General features: G+C 50.5%; 1 long non-coding RNA gene across 2 annotated transcripts; it reads right to left on the bottom strand.

Moving 5' to 3' along the window:
- Positions 1–6,356: 6,356 nt before the first annotated feature.
- On the bottom strand, positions 6,357–10,216 carry LOC113595332 (uncharacterized). 2 transcript variants are annotated; one of them, XR_008293711.1, is made up of 3 exons: positions 8,037–9,501; positions 6,782–7,330; positions 6,357–6,681 (listed from the first exon to the last, which is right to left on the bottom strand). It is a non-coding gene; the product is annotated as an uncharacterized LOC113595332 (long non-coding RNA). The 2 variants fall into 2 exon arrangements; XR_003415827.2 differs by having other exon boundaries at positions 6,357–7,330; positions 8,037–10,216.
- Between the last annotated feature and the right edge of the window lie 3,503 nt (positions 10,217–13,719).

Here is a 13,719-nt window from a genome sequence, read left to right as displayed (position 1 = left end):
GTTCAAAACTTGTTCTGAGTACTGTGTGGCTACCTTTCCTGGACAGGAACGCCTTGGGGTGCTAGGTGTTAAACTACCTTCTCAAGGGTTTTCAGCCCTACCTCCAATATCTCTGCATTGGTGACATTAAAGGACAAAAGGCTTGGGGCGCCTGGGTGGCTCGGTCGGTTGAGCGGCCGACTTCGGCTCAGGTCACGATCTCGCGGTCCGTGAGTTCGAGCCCCGCGTCGGGCTCTGGGCTGACGGCTCAGAGCCTGGAGCCTGTTTTAGATTCTGTGTCTCCCTCTCGCTCTGCCCCTCCCCCGTTCATGCTCTGTCTCTGTCTCAAAAATAAATAAACGTTAAAAAAATTTTTAAAAAAAAAGGACAAAAGGCTCGGGAATCTATGGACCACTGGTCATCTCTGGAATGAGCCACAGCTGGCCAGACAAGGCGGGGAGATGCAAAGTGAGGGGGTGTTTGTCAGCTGTCTGCCCTTCGTTTTACCTATTTTTAAAACAACTTCCCTTAGTTGAGTGCTTAGTCTCTGCCAGGCACTGTGCCAAAAGCTTTAGGATCATGAGCGCACAGCATCCTCACGACCATCCCAAGTGATTTGTTTTTCCCACAGGAGGAAACTGAGGGCTAGAAGGGTAAATCTACTTGCCTATGGATACACACTTAGTGTATCAATTACGGCTGCAAAATAAAAACATCCTCCCAAATCAGGGATTTAAAATAGTAAGAGTCTATGATTGCTGACAAGTCTAGCGACCAGCTGGGTAGTTCGGGTCTCAGCTGGGATTATTCGTGCTTCTCTGATCAACAGCGGCCTGGGGTTGGCCCTCCAGTCTTGGCTGAGGTGCCTTACGTGTGCAGGAGTCGACCGTCCCGGCTGGAGCAGGTGCCGGCAGTGGGCTGGGGCAGCTGGGCTCTCCACGTGGTCTCATCCTCCAGCAGGCAGAGAGCCAGGCTTGTCCACAAGGCGATGGGAAGGGTCCAAGAAAGTGGACAGAAGCTGCAGGGCCTTTTGAGGCCCAAGCTCAGAGGTAGCATTTGACCAGGGACTTGGGCAGAGTGGCCTTGGCTTGCCATCCATGTGCCTTGAAGGTTAGGCTTGGGGAAGACGCCTGGGCGAGACTGGATTAAATAAGATCTGTTATCTACTGCTGCAGGAGAAACCATTTAAAATGCAGTGGTTTGATACGATTATTTCTTTACCTCTCCATTCTGTAGGTCGGTGACAGGCTGGGCTCAGCTGGGTAGTTCTTCTGGTCTACCGGAAGCTAGATGGCTCTGCTTCAGGGGGCTGGGTGGCAGTTGGCTGGGGAGCCTTCAGTCTCCTACCCGCAGCAGGCTAGCCTGGACATGTTCACGAGGTCATGGCAAGGCTGCAAGAAAGCAAGCAGAAGCTGCACAGGCTAAGCTTAGAAGTAGCACAGCATCCCTTTCTCTGTGTTTTACTGGCCGCGGCAAGTTACAAGGTCAGCCCAGATTGTAAGCGTGAGAAAATAGACTCCATCTTTTGATGGGAAGAGGAGCAAAGTCACACTGGCAGAATGCATACAGGGAGGAGTGATGGGCTGCATCCTTTCTGTAATCGCTTTACGTAGGCAGCAAGGAACACGGCTGGGCTTCTAACCCAGGAGGAGGAAACTAAGTCTTCCCAGCTGTATCACTCGTGTTCCTTTCCTTAGCTTCCCCACCACCCCATGTGTTTCCCCTCTGTGTTGTTTGAGCCTCCAATAGCCTTCTGTATCAGTCAGAACACCGTTGGCTGCAAGTACCAGAGATCCAGGCAAAGTGGTTCAAGCTCAGAAGGAGTATATTGGCTCTTGGAGTGGAGAAGTCCAAGAGTAGTTCTACTTCAGGCACAGTTAGATCCAGGTGCTCAAACAGTGTCCTCCCACATTGTCTTCACTCCCCTTTTTTCTGCATTGCCTTAATCCTCAGGCAGATGCTTCCCAAGAGATGAGGGCAGCTCCAGGATTACATCGCAGTGGAAGGAGAGCATACCTCTCACGACGCGACAGAAACAACGGCAGAGTGCTCACTGTGTGCCAGGCACTGTTCTAAGCACTTGGCAGGTGGTAACTTATTTAGTCCTCACACCCCATGAGGTTATCATCATCTCCAGTTTACAGATGAGGGAACTGAGGCACAGAGATTAAGATCCATGTTTAAGGGTTCACAGGTAATGAGTGGCCAGGCCGGGAGCTGAACCCAACGAGGCTGCTCCAGACTCCTTGCTCTTAACTACTTCACAGAAAAGTAGTCATAATAACAAGCCTTATTCAGAGAAGATACTCTGTGCCTGACATTGTTGGGAGCATCAGGACATAACGGTAATAATATCCATTGAACCATTTAAACCTTCCAGCAACCCTATGGGGTAGCACTGCTATTATGTCCATTTTGCAGATGGGGAAGGTGAGGCACTGATAGGGTGAATAAGCCTGAGGTCATGTGTGGGGCAGCGAGGAACTGAATCCAGACAGTGCAGTCCAGAAGCTGTGTCTGCTCTCCCCAGCGTCCCTCTTCTGAGCCAGGGGTGAGGTCAGCCTCTGAGAACTTTAGGAAGGGAGCTGGAGGGGGGGCCCCAGGACAGCCCAGTCTTTCCCCTCACCGTGTCTGTGTCTCCCTGCTCTCCCCTCCACCCACGGCCTGGCACAGCCTTCCCGGAACCCGCTTGTGAACAGACTGACCTAATGCAGGCTGGGCCAGAGGGCTGAGTCCTGGCAAACGGGCAGTGGCCAGGCCTGAGTCACCGGGCAGGGCTTGCCAGGGCCCGGAGTGGCGGCGTGAGCCTGTGCCAAGGAGGGCATGGGCTGAGAGGGACGACACCTGGTGCCACCGGGCAGCTGCAGTTCCTTCTGAGCCCGTGACCTTGACACCCGTTAGATCTCTGCAAAACAGTCACGCCAAGTCATTTTTTAATGCATTTATGAGAAACCGAACGTGGCTATTTATATGGTTTTGATTTGTCAGCCGACTGAGAACTGGGTGAATGTAATGACATCTCATGAGCAGAATCCGGGCGTCACCGCCCGCCCCTTAACGAAGACAGCAAGCATGCTTGGCTACATGGGCTCCTCGGGTTCCCAACCTGCTGGCATGGGGAAACTGAGGCGCAGAGAGAGAAGGTCACTTGCTCGTCGCCTCAGCTGGGACATGGCAGAGCTGGAAATGGACCCAGGAAGATTCTTCACCCGCTCAGAAAACCTGCTCGGCTGTGTGGTCGGGACCCATCCACCCCACTGAGGACAACGCTTAGCTGCTCGTGGGAACCTTCGGGAACATTCCATCTGCCTTACGTTTCTTCTTCTGTCCCTCATCCCACCCCTCCCTCCTCACTGCCTTCTTTCCCCTTCAATGTGAAGATGTGCTCTTCCCTCGTCTCTTTCCTGCCTTCTTCCCCTCCTTCCTTCTTCCTTCGCTGACCTTCTATCAAGGCAAGAATCACAGCGCTAACGCTAACTGGCCTTAGAGCGGGCCAGCGGGGCCCTGAGCTCCCCACACGAGGAGCTCGCCGGCCTCAGTGGACTCTCTGCAAAGTGCTCCTACTATTGCCATTTTACCGATGCAGGCGCGTGCCCGGTGGCTCCTCCACGGTGGCTCGCTCTGCACTTGTGCGCCGATGTGGCTCCTGCGGCTGAGATTCCAGCCGAGGGCACTGGAAGTGAGCCACGTAACTGTCCACGTTCGGGCAAGCTGATGTTTGACTAACGTTACGCTGCAGTGACCCTTCGTGGCCGCAGGTTCCCACGGGGGATCCCCGGTGCCACGGCCTTTCACGGGATCCGCCCTGTGCCTCCGGGTCCCCTCCCTGTCCCTGTCGCCTGGAGGATCGAGTGAGTTAATGCATGTGTAGTGCTTCCGTAACAGCGCTCCAGCAGGTCTTAAGGGATAACCTGCTTCAAGTCCACGAGCCCCTGGCTTGCGGACCTAAGTCCCTTGTTCTGTAGAAGAACTAAGCAACTTTCCTCGAGATTTGCAGACCGCTGGCCTTGGGAAGTGAAGGCCCACACCTCCCCAGAAGAGAAGGCATGACCACATTTGAAAACAGCCGTCCCCGATGCCGAGTCTGTTCAGGGCCGCGTGGACCTCCGACGAATGGCCTGGCCGCCAGCTTCTCCCGCACGCAAGCCCCTGCCCTCTTCCTGTGCCTTCCACGTTAAAACCCTCCGGCTCCCCCTGGACAGGGCAGGTGGTTTTGAGACATCAGTCCACCATCTTCCCGGGTTGCCCGCTTCCTGAATAAAGCAACCTTGCCTTCCCACCGTCACTTGTGTCTCGAGTACTGGCTTTAGAGCGGCGAGCAGCCGAACCCGAGTTTGGAATCCGTTCTCGGCCCTGTAACACTTAGAGCAGCGCCTGGCTAGAAATGTGCTTCCGAATGTTGGTGGCGGCAGCTGGTGCTGCTGTCTTCAATGGTGGTTTTTGCAGAACTGGCCTGATGCTGGGAGAGGCCCCTGTGGCTGTGCCCCTGTGGGCCGCTCCTCGTCTGGTGCGTCCAGCCGGGGTCTTCCCTGCAGGCAGGCTGTCCGGCTCCACCGGCCTTGCTCATCGGCGCTGATTTTGCTGACCCCCATCCCGGATGGATGCTCACGGGAATGAGCCGGGCAGACACTGGGGAGCTCACGCGCAGAAACTGCCCGGCTCCCAGATTCACGCCTTCGGGCCTCATTTCCTTTTTTTTTTAAATTTGTAAAATATTTATTTATTTACTTAATGTTTATATTTGAGAGAGAGAGAGAGAGAGAGAGAGAGACAGAGCGCAAGCAGGGGAGGGGCAGAGAGAGAGGGAGACACAGAATCCAAAGCAGGCTCCAGGCTCCGAGCTGTCAGCGCAGAGCCCGACGCGGGGCTCGAACTCACGAGCCGTGAGATCATGACCTGAGACCAAGTCGGAATGTGCAACACACTGAGCCACCCAGGCGCCCCCAGCCCTCATTTCCTGACATAGCAGCTGTGGCCTCCGTGCCTGCCACCCCCTCCCTCACCCACCCTCCACCACTTCCTCCCTCCAGACACAAGCAGTAGTCACGGCGGCCTGTCACCCTTCTGTCACCATCTCCCCATCTCTTAAGATGTTTATGCCTCTGGGTTTTGATTCGTCAGTGTCACCCGCAAAGCCATTGACTTCCTGCCCTGGGGGATGAGGATTCATTTCATGCCGTGTCCTTCCTGACATAATGACTCGGCTCAACGTCCCTGGGCCTCAGCTTCCACATCCGGAAATGAGAACAACAGCAGGTACCTACCTCACAAGGTGGTGAGGGTCACAGGGATGAACCCTGTAACGCCCTTGGAAGAGGGCCGCACCTCCCGTAAGGGGGTATGCTGGCCATTGTCGTTATTATAATTGTCATCCCTTTTGGTTTCTCTGTTAGCTTTGTAAGTCCCAACCACAGACAGATCTCCATTTCCCCTTCCTGCCTTTCCTCCCTGGACCTGGCGACTGTGAGCCACTGAGGACAACACCCTCGGCTGGCCCTCCAGCAGGAGAGAGGGGCGCCGTCACCAAGAAAGATCCAGGCTTCTGCCCGATTTGAGCCGACATTATTTTTTTAATGTTTATTTCTTTATTTTGAGGTGGGGCAGGGGCAGAGCGAGAGGACAAGAGAGAATCCCAAGCAGGCTCTGCACTTGTCAGCTGAGAGCCGCTGTGGGACTCTATCTCAGGAACCCTGAGATCATGACCTGAGCTGAAATCAAGAGTCTGACACAGAACGGCAGGATCACGACCTGAGCCAGTAACAAGAATGGGACTCTTGACGGACGGGCCACCCAGATGCCCCGAGCCACCATTGATTTGAGCATCTTCCACAGCAGTGGACTCAATTTCCTGACTCTCCATAGGCTTTTCTTGCCCCCCCCCCCCAACACTGAATTATGAGAATTTTCAAACCTACAGAGAAGGTGAATGAATTTTACCATGACTCCCATGCACCTATCATCTGGATTCTACACTTGTTAACGTTAAAAAATTTTTTTTAATGTTATTTATATTTGAGAGAGAGAGAGGGACAGAACACGAGTGGGGGAGAGGTAGAGAGAGAATCCGAAGCAGGCTCCGGGCTCCGAGCTGTCAGCACAGATCCCAACGTGGGGCTCCAACCCACAAACCGCGAGATCGTGACCTGAGCCAAAATCGGACGCTTAACTGACTGAGCCACCCAGGCACCCCTTGTTAACAATTTTCTACATGTGCTTTATCACATACCTATCTGTCCATCCTCTATTTATTCAACCACATGATTTCTTTGCTGGATTTTTAAATGAGTTAAAGTGAAGTATTTTCAAGCAGACATCTGCACTTTTAACTTCTAAATATCTCAGCGTCCATATCACTAATTAGAATTCAATCCTTACGGTTCTTTTAAAAAAATTTTTTTTAATGTTTATTTATTTTTGGGAGAGAAAGAGAGACAGAGCATGAGCAGGGGAGGGGCAGAGAGAGGGAGACACAGAATGTAAAGTAGGCTCCAGGTTCTGAGCTGTCAGCCCAGAGCCCAACGAGGGGCTCGAACTGGCTCAGATCATGACCTGAGCTGAAGTCAGCTGCTTAACCCACTGAGCCACCCCACCCAGGCTCCCCACAGTTCTCTTGTGAGGTGAAATTTGCATACAATGAAATGCGCAAATCTTCAACACAGGTTACTGGGTTTTGACTGGCACATAGACGGGTCATACCAACCCCTATTGACACAAAGGACAGTTCCATCACCCCACAAAGTTACCTGCTTGGGTCATCCCCACCCCACCCCCAAAGGCAGTCATGGCTCTGATATTTTTTTACCTTCATTGTCAAATTCTCAGGGTCGATGACGCGTACGTTCTGGGAGTGACCTTCACCAAACTTTATGGGTTGGTGGCTAGAGTTTAAAACATAACGACTGTTCCCCTCTGAAGAATATGGAAAGCATAATCAACACTATGATGCCAGCAGTGACTGGGCCGGGAGGAAATGGGGGGGCTCTCACGCTGACAGCCAGGACCGTGTCTGGTGGGGGCAGTGCTCTGGGCACCGAACGGGCCATACTGTTGACGTCCCCATGTCGTCCCGTGTGCACCACGCACACTGGGTGTATCACGTAGGCCGCTGCTGGCTGCAGGTAAGGGAACAAGAGATTCCAAATACCTTGAAAACTAAAGGCCTTTATTATTTTCCCAAACAGCTAATCTCACCAAGGTAGGGAGGTTGTACAGCGGTCAGCCCACCCGTTGAACGGTGTTCTTGTGAACGGTGTTCACGTTCAACGGTGTCGGACGAAGATTCCTCGGCACGTGGGCAGCGTCTTCCCTTAAGGCGGCAACATAGCTGCCACAGTGCCAGCCCTCGTTTCCTCTAGAAGCAGAACACAACAGCCTTATACTTCCTTTTGCTAAAATCCTACTCTGCCCGTCTCCCCCCTACACTTTAAGTGTTTAGCCTCTCCAGGTTTGCTCTTGGGACTTAGTGTAAATCCTGCTCTTGGCTTTGAGGATTATAGGCTCTTCAAAGTGCTGGTGAAAGAAATTGCAGAAAGAGAAGCAGAAAAATGATCTTTCTTTGCAGCTGCAGAAATCAGACACTCCTCGGCAACGTAAAACTCCCCTTGCAAATACTTTTCGTAGGCCATACAGACTTCAGAGATTGCTACATCTTGTGAAAGGCAGCTCCAACCTTCCAAAATCTGCAATTCTGATTTGTCTTACTTAATAACTTATTGCCCTGGGAATAATACTGAAGTGGGCATGTAGATTTTGAAAAGGCTAAATATTTGTGAGGTGTTTTTTTGTTGTTGTTAAACCAGGGGAGTGTTATTAGCACCGCCCCCCCCCCTTTTTCTCCCACGTGATTGGAGTGCAAAACCAAACACAATCTCTGTTGTGATTCTGCTTTAGACTAAGAGTTCGAGAAAACGAAATCCCACCATCAGTTGGTGTCTCCCCACGCCGCCGTACTTTCTGTGGGAGGCAGAAAAGGGAAGCGTCTTTCCCTTGCATTACTTTTTAAGAGCAAAACCATTTTCTTCCAGAAACCTCCCCTAACCACTTCCCAGCAGACTTACCCTCACATGTTCTTGTCTAGGAGTGAGTCACGGCTCCTTCCAGGACCAGTCACTGACCGGGAGACTGGGGAACTATGACTGGCTTAGACACCTCCCCGAAACACATGGATAGAGCTAATAAACAAGCTAAGACAATCAGGGCTCAGCCTACCAAGAAGCAGGGAAATGGGTTAGCACAGTAATAATGCAGATCCCCACTTCCTGCTGCTGGTCGCATGGCTGTTTCTGTAGGCACCCCACCTCTGGCCTCGCACTTTGCTTCTGCTTTTTTGCCTCAGGTGGAGCGAACCCCAAACATTCAGGCCTTGTAGAAAAGGAGCCTCTAGAGGGGACGTGACTTCTGAGCGAGGGAAACACCTGCCCACATCCCTCAAGGGGAAAGTACCTAAGCTGGGCTGCCTGCATATCTTTGAGGCTTGGTTATCTTGGAGGCTACAGAAACCCAAACTAGCTTAAGCACCAAGGGAACTTACTGATTCTTACAGTGAAAAAGTCCAGCGGGAGGGAGTTTGGATTTCAGGTATGGCTGGATCCAGGTGCTCCAACAATCTCAGGACTGTACATCTCTCCTTCTTTCACCTTTTCTTCCCTCGATATTGATTTCGTTTGCAGGCAGGCCCTCTCCTCCCCTGGCAGTGCCAGCCTGCCAGCCTACCAGGTAAGCAACCACGGCAGCACAAAACTCAGCGTTCCAGTAGCTCCAGCGAAAGTCCTGCAGCCGTCTCTCATTGGCTTTCCCTGGGTGATGTGCTCATTTGTGGAGCTGGGGAATGGGGCTGACATCAACAAATTGCACAAAGAGAAGGAAAGGATGGTTCCCAAAAGAAAACGAGAAGGGAAATGAATGCCCATTGGGCTAATATATCTCTTACGTATAGAGAGAGCCCCTGGGAGCACCAGCCTATCCTGTTTTATCATGAAGAGCAGTACAGTTGCTAACAGGGTATAAGGGGCTAAATTAGCCGGGGGTAGTCAGGGAAGGCATCTTGGAAGAGGCACCATGGGAAGCAGAGCCTGAGGAATAGAAGACAATGTGCCAGGCACAGGTACCTGCAAAAGCAAAAGACCTGAGACTAAAAAACACTTTATGGGTGAGTGGATAAATGAATTAATGAATGAATGCCTACAGGCAGGAACTATATACAAGAGCCCTGTCTTCCCGCTCAGAAGAAAGCCATGAGCTCTGTAGCAACGGGGGAGCTGGGGTCAGACTATAGATACTGCAGGGGAAGAGGACAGGGCAGACAGCCTGAGTGGGGAAGGGGGAGAGGTGTATGCACTCCTCAAGAGCCAGGAGGAGAGGGTGACAGTGAACCCTACCTTGGAGACCACGTCCCACAGCCCTCCCTCCCCTTCTGAGGCTGCTGGGGCCACCCAGAAACCCTCCCCCTGTCCAAAGCTTGTTTTCCTCTCCCTCTCCCCGCCCCTCCCCTCCCCACCCTCTCACCCTTCCCTCCTGCTCTCCCTTCTCATTCTCACTTCCTTTTTTTCTGTTCCTCAAACACACCAAATTTTTGTTCCCGTCTCGAGACGTTTGTTTGTGCTTGCTGTTCCCTCTGCCTGAGACACCCTTCCCCAAGAACTTTGCGAGGTTGGCTCCTTCTTAGCCCTCAGGTCTCAGCCAGGTCCCCTCCTCCGAGCAGCCCTCCCTGAACACCCCAACTGAGGGACCAGCCCCCTGCCCCACAGCTCCTTCCCAGTCATGGGGACCTGCTTTACTTCCTTTTCCCTGAGGCTTTCATGTTGGTGGGGCTGCTGTGGTCACAGCTGTCACCCCGGTGCCCAGCACACACCCTGGCACAGGCTAGGTGCTCAGAGGGCTCAAGGTTCAGCTGCACTCCCTGTCTGCTCTTTTCCAGGTGATTGTGCCTTCTCTGTGCCTCAATTTCCTCTTCGGTAAAGCGGGCGTAACAGTAGACACGTCCTCTGAAGACAACCTATCTGAGGCACTCGGAGCGCATGGAGCTTGGCTCATACAGGTGCCCCCTAAGGGTCAGCCACTATAGGACTGTCATTAGCACCTTAGGGCTGTCGTGAAATCTCTGGGAGAGGGCTGGCACGGCGGTTACCTGTACGTGACTCCCCAGTCCTCAGATTCCAGCCATGACGGTGGCTTCCTGGCTGTGTGACCTTGTTCTCTGAAAACTGAGGCTCACCGTAGTACCTCCACGCTTCTCCCCCCCCCCCCCCCCATCACTCCTCGCCATCAGGGATGCGCGTGCTGGCGCAGCTCACACAGCAGGGGTGCAGACGTAATGAACTCACGCAGATAAAAGTGTCTAGTGCAGGGCTCCGGGCAACAGATGGAAAACTGATTCACAAGGTCATTTGTTCAGCCAGCTACAATCTAGAGGGATTTCTTGGCAGGACATGTGACTGCCAGTGGCCTGGGTCAAACTTCACCTCCAACCCTCCTCCAACCCTTACCTTAGCTCTTAAGGGCCAGCTAAGAGCCGTCCCCTGCATGTAGGATGGATGGGAACAGCAAGCGTCAGCCCTGTCATGCTCCCTGCCCTGCTCATGCTGTCACCAGGTGGGGGCAGCTAGACTAAAAAGGGTCCCACAACTCTGGGATGAACACTTATAACTAGGGGCACTGGGGAAGAGTGGGAGGGGGTAGCCTAGAACAGGAAGTTCCCTGGCCCCCAAGCCAGACACCTTCCTCTCTCTTCTCTCTCTCTCTCTCTCTCTCTCTCTCTCTCTCTCATCTATCAACCTGTTATCTATCTACCAATTATCTAGCTATCTATCTCTATCATCTTGCAGAGCTCAGTGGGCTTAACCCTTTAGGTCACTGGGGGATGGGAGACAGGGTCTCGGGAAAGCTGGGTGGTTTTGTTTTGTTTTGTTTAGACTTTGGTGGGTTTTTTTTTCTTTAGACACTGGTAAAGTGTGCCACAAAAATATGAAGTCTGATATTGATATATATATCAATCTATCTATCGATAGATACAGATAGATTGATATAGTGTTCTTGTTTTTGAAAAATTTTACAAGTAAGAACATGGAAAATAAAACAAAACTAGTAAATTAAAAGCACTGCTCTGATTAAAAAAAAAATGGGCAAAAGATCTGAACAGACACTTCTGCAAAGAAAATATACAGATGGCAAATAAGCATATAAAAACATGTGCACCATTATGTGTCATCAGGGAAATGTAAATCCAAACAAGATACCACTACATACCTATCAGAATGGCCAAAATCCAAAACACTGACGAGGATGTGAGCACCAGGAACTCTCACTCATTGCTGGCGGGAGTGCAAAATGGTCCAGTCACTTTGGAAGACAGTTTTTCAGTTTCTAACAAATCTAAACCTACTCTTACCACGTGACCCAGGAAGAGCACTTCTTGGTGATTAACCCAAGGAGGTCAAAACTTGGGTCCACACAAACACCCGCAGCCAATGTTCATCACAGCTCTATTTGCAATTAGCCAAACTTGGGAAAGACTAAGATGTTGTTAAGCAGGTGAATGGATCAGTAAACTGTGGTATATCCATCCAGACAATGAAACATCGAGCAGCACTAAAAAGAAATGGCAGGGGCGCCTGGGTGGCTCAGTCGGTTGCGCGTCTGACTTCAGCTCAGGTCACGATCTCGCGGTCCGGTCCGTGGGTTCGAGCCCCGCGTCGGGCTCTGGGCTGATGGCTCAGAGCCTGGAGCCTGCTTCCGATTCTGTGTCTCCCTCTCTCTCTGCCCCTCCCCCGTTCATGCTCTGTCTCTCTCTGTCTCAAAAATAAATAAACGTTAAAAAAAAATTTTTTTTAAATAAAAAATAAAAAAATAAAAAGAAATGGCAGAACACAGGGGATTTTTAGGGCAGTCAAACTACTCTGTAGGATAAGACAATGATTGGCATGTCATACATTTGACCAAACCCATAGAATGTACACAACCAAGAGTGAATTGTAATGTTAACTATGTACTTTGGGTGATGATGTGTCATTGTGGGTTTGATCGTAACAAATGGACCACTCTGGCGGGAGGTGTTAATAACAGGAAGGAGGCTGTGCCTGCATGGGCTGTGGGCATAGGAGTTTTATGGGAAATCTCTGTACTTTTCACCCAATTTTGCTGCAAACCTAAAATTGCTTTAAAAATAAAGTTTACCAATTTTTTTTAAAAAAAGTATTGCTCTCAATCCCAGTGGCTTTCAAACTTTCTTGACTCTAAAAAGTCACTTTACATCACAAGTCAGGATGAACATATGCTCCCAACGGAAGTTTCCCAAAACAATACTTCCTAATAGCCCAAGACAAATTCTGATACTTTGGAATTTCTTTTCTCTTCTACTCAATTTCATTTTAAAAATGCTTGTCATGACCTTCTAAATTGATCTCATGAACCACTAATGAGTCACTACTCACAGTCTGCAGAGCTTTAATTATGTGCAAGAAAGGATGTTTTAACACCAGGAAAAAATGGGAAGGTTGTACCCAAAGAATATTCCTTTATGCTGAATACACTTTGCTTGATAAAAACATCACAGTTTTCCTTTTTAAAAAATCTACAGTGGACAGATGAGAATGTGCCATGGATAGGTACAAATAGGGGAAGCTATTTCTGTGGGATTAAATTCATTCATTCATTCATTCACTCACTCATTCAACAAACGTGTGCTGGGTGCTGGGGTTTCAGCTGCAGTGGCGTGCTGGAGCTGGTTGATACAAGTTGGCAGGAATCGTTAAAATTTTCAGGAATTTTGGTTGAAATCACACGGGTGGCTTGAGACAGGCCACACCAGTCATCAAAAGCTATCATCAGTGCCCCCCTACACACACACCTTACCCCTTTGGAAATCAATAAAAGGAAACCTTACTGAAGTCCAGTGGGAGGCTGGAAGGGGGCCGTACTGCTCTATGTCGATTGCAGGAAGAATTGTCAATTCCTACAGACCCCAAGGAAGAATCCCCAACAGGAAAGAATGATCAACTAAAGGCCCTAAAAAATGGACTGCTTGGAAGCTCAGCCAATGAGAAACCACCATCACTCTTGCTTTTCTCTGATGGACTTCCATTCAGAACAACAGCTCCTGACTTCCTCCTTTTTCTCCATAAAATAATACTCCTCTCCTTTGTTCTCTGGACTTGCCTATGGTTCTGCCATTGTTTGCAGGTTCCAAATTGCAATCTATGCCATTCCCAAAGAAATCCAATTTTGCTGGCAAAATAATTGACTTTTAAGGTGAACACCCTATATAGCTGCTCGTTAAACATTTGTGAGCACACTACTGGTCAGTTCCCCGCATGGACGGAGCTTACGTTCTTCTTTTTTTTTTTTTTTTTTTTTTTAGAGAGCGAGAGTGAGAGAGAGAGAGAGAGAGAGAGACCATGAGCGGGGGAGGGGCTAGATGAGGGGTGGGGGGAGAGAGAGAGAGAGAGAGAGGGAGAATCTTAAGCAGTCTCCATGCTCAGTGCAGGGCCCAATGTGGGGCTCAATCCCACAACCCTGGGATCATGACCTAAGCTGAAATCAAGAGTCAGTCAGATGCTCAACTCACTGAACCACCCAGGTGCTCCGAGCTTATGTTCTCAAAGGGAGTGAACAGTTTCCTGAAATAACCACACACACATATAAACATGTAAATGCTGTGAAGGAAAAGTACAGGAATTCACGAGAGCGTATCATATAGGGGCTCCAAGAAGGCTTTTCTGGGGACATGAAATTTGAGCAGAAACT

The sequence above is a fragment of the Acinonyx jubatus genome, chromosome E2, assembly GCF_027475565.1.
Source record: "Acinonyx jubatus isolate Ajub_Pintada_27869175 chromosome E2, VMU_Ajub_asm_v1.0, whole genome shotgun sequence".
Taxonomy (NCBI): Eukaryota; Metazoa; Chordata; class Mammalia; order Carnivora; family Felidae; genus Acinonyx; species Acinonyx jubatus.
Note: the sequence above shows the minus strand (reverse complement) of the source record. Positions and strands in the feature narration are given on the sequence as shown.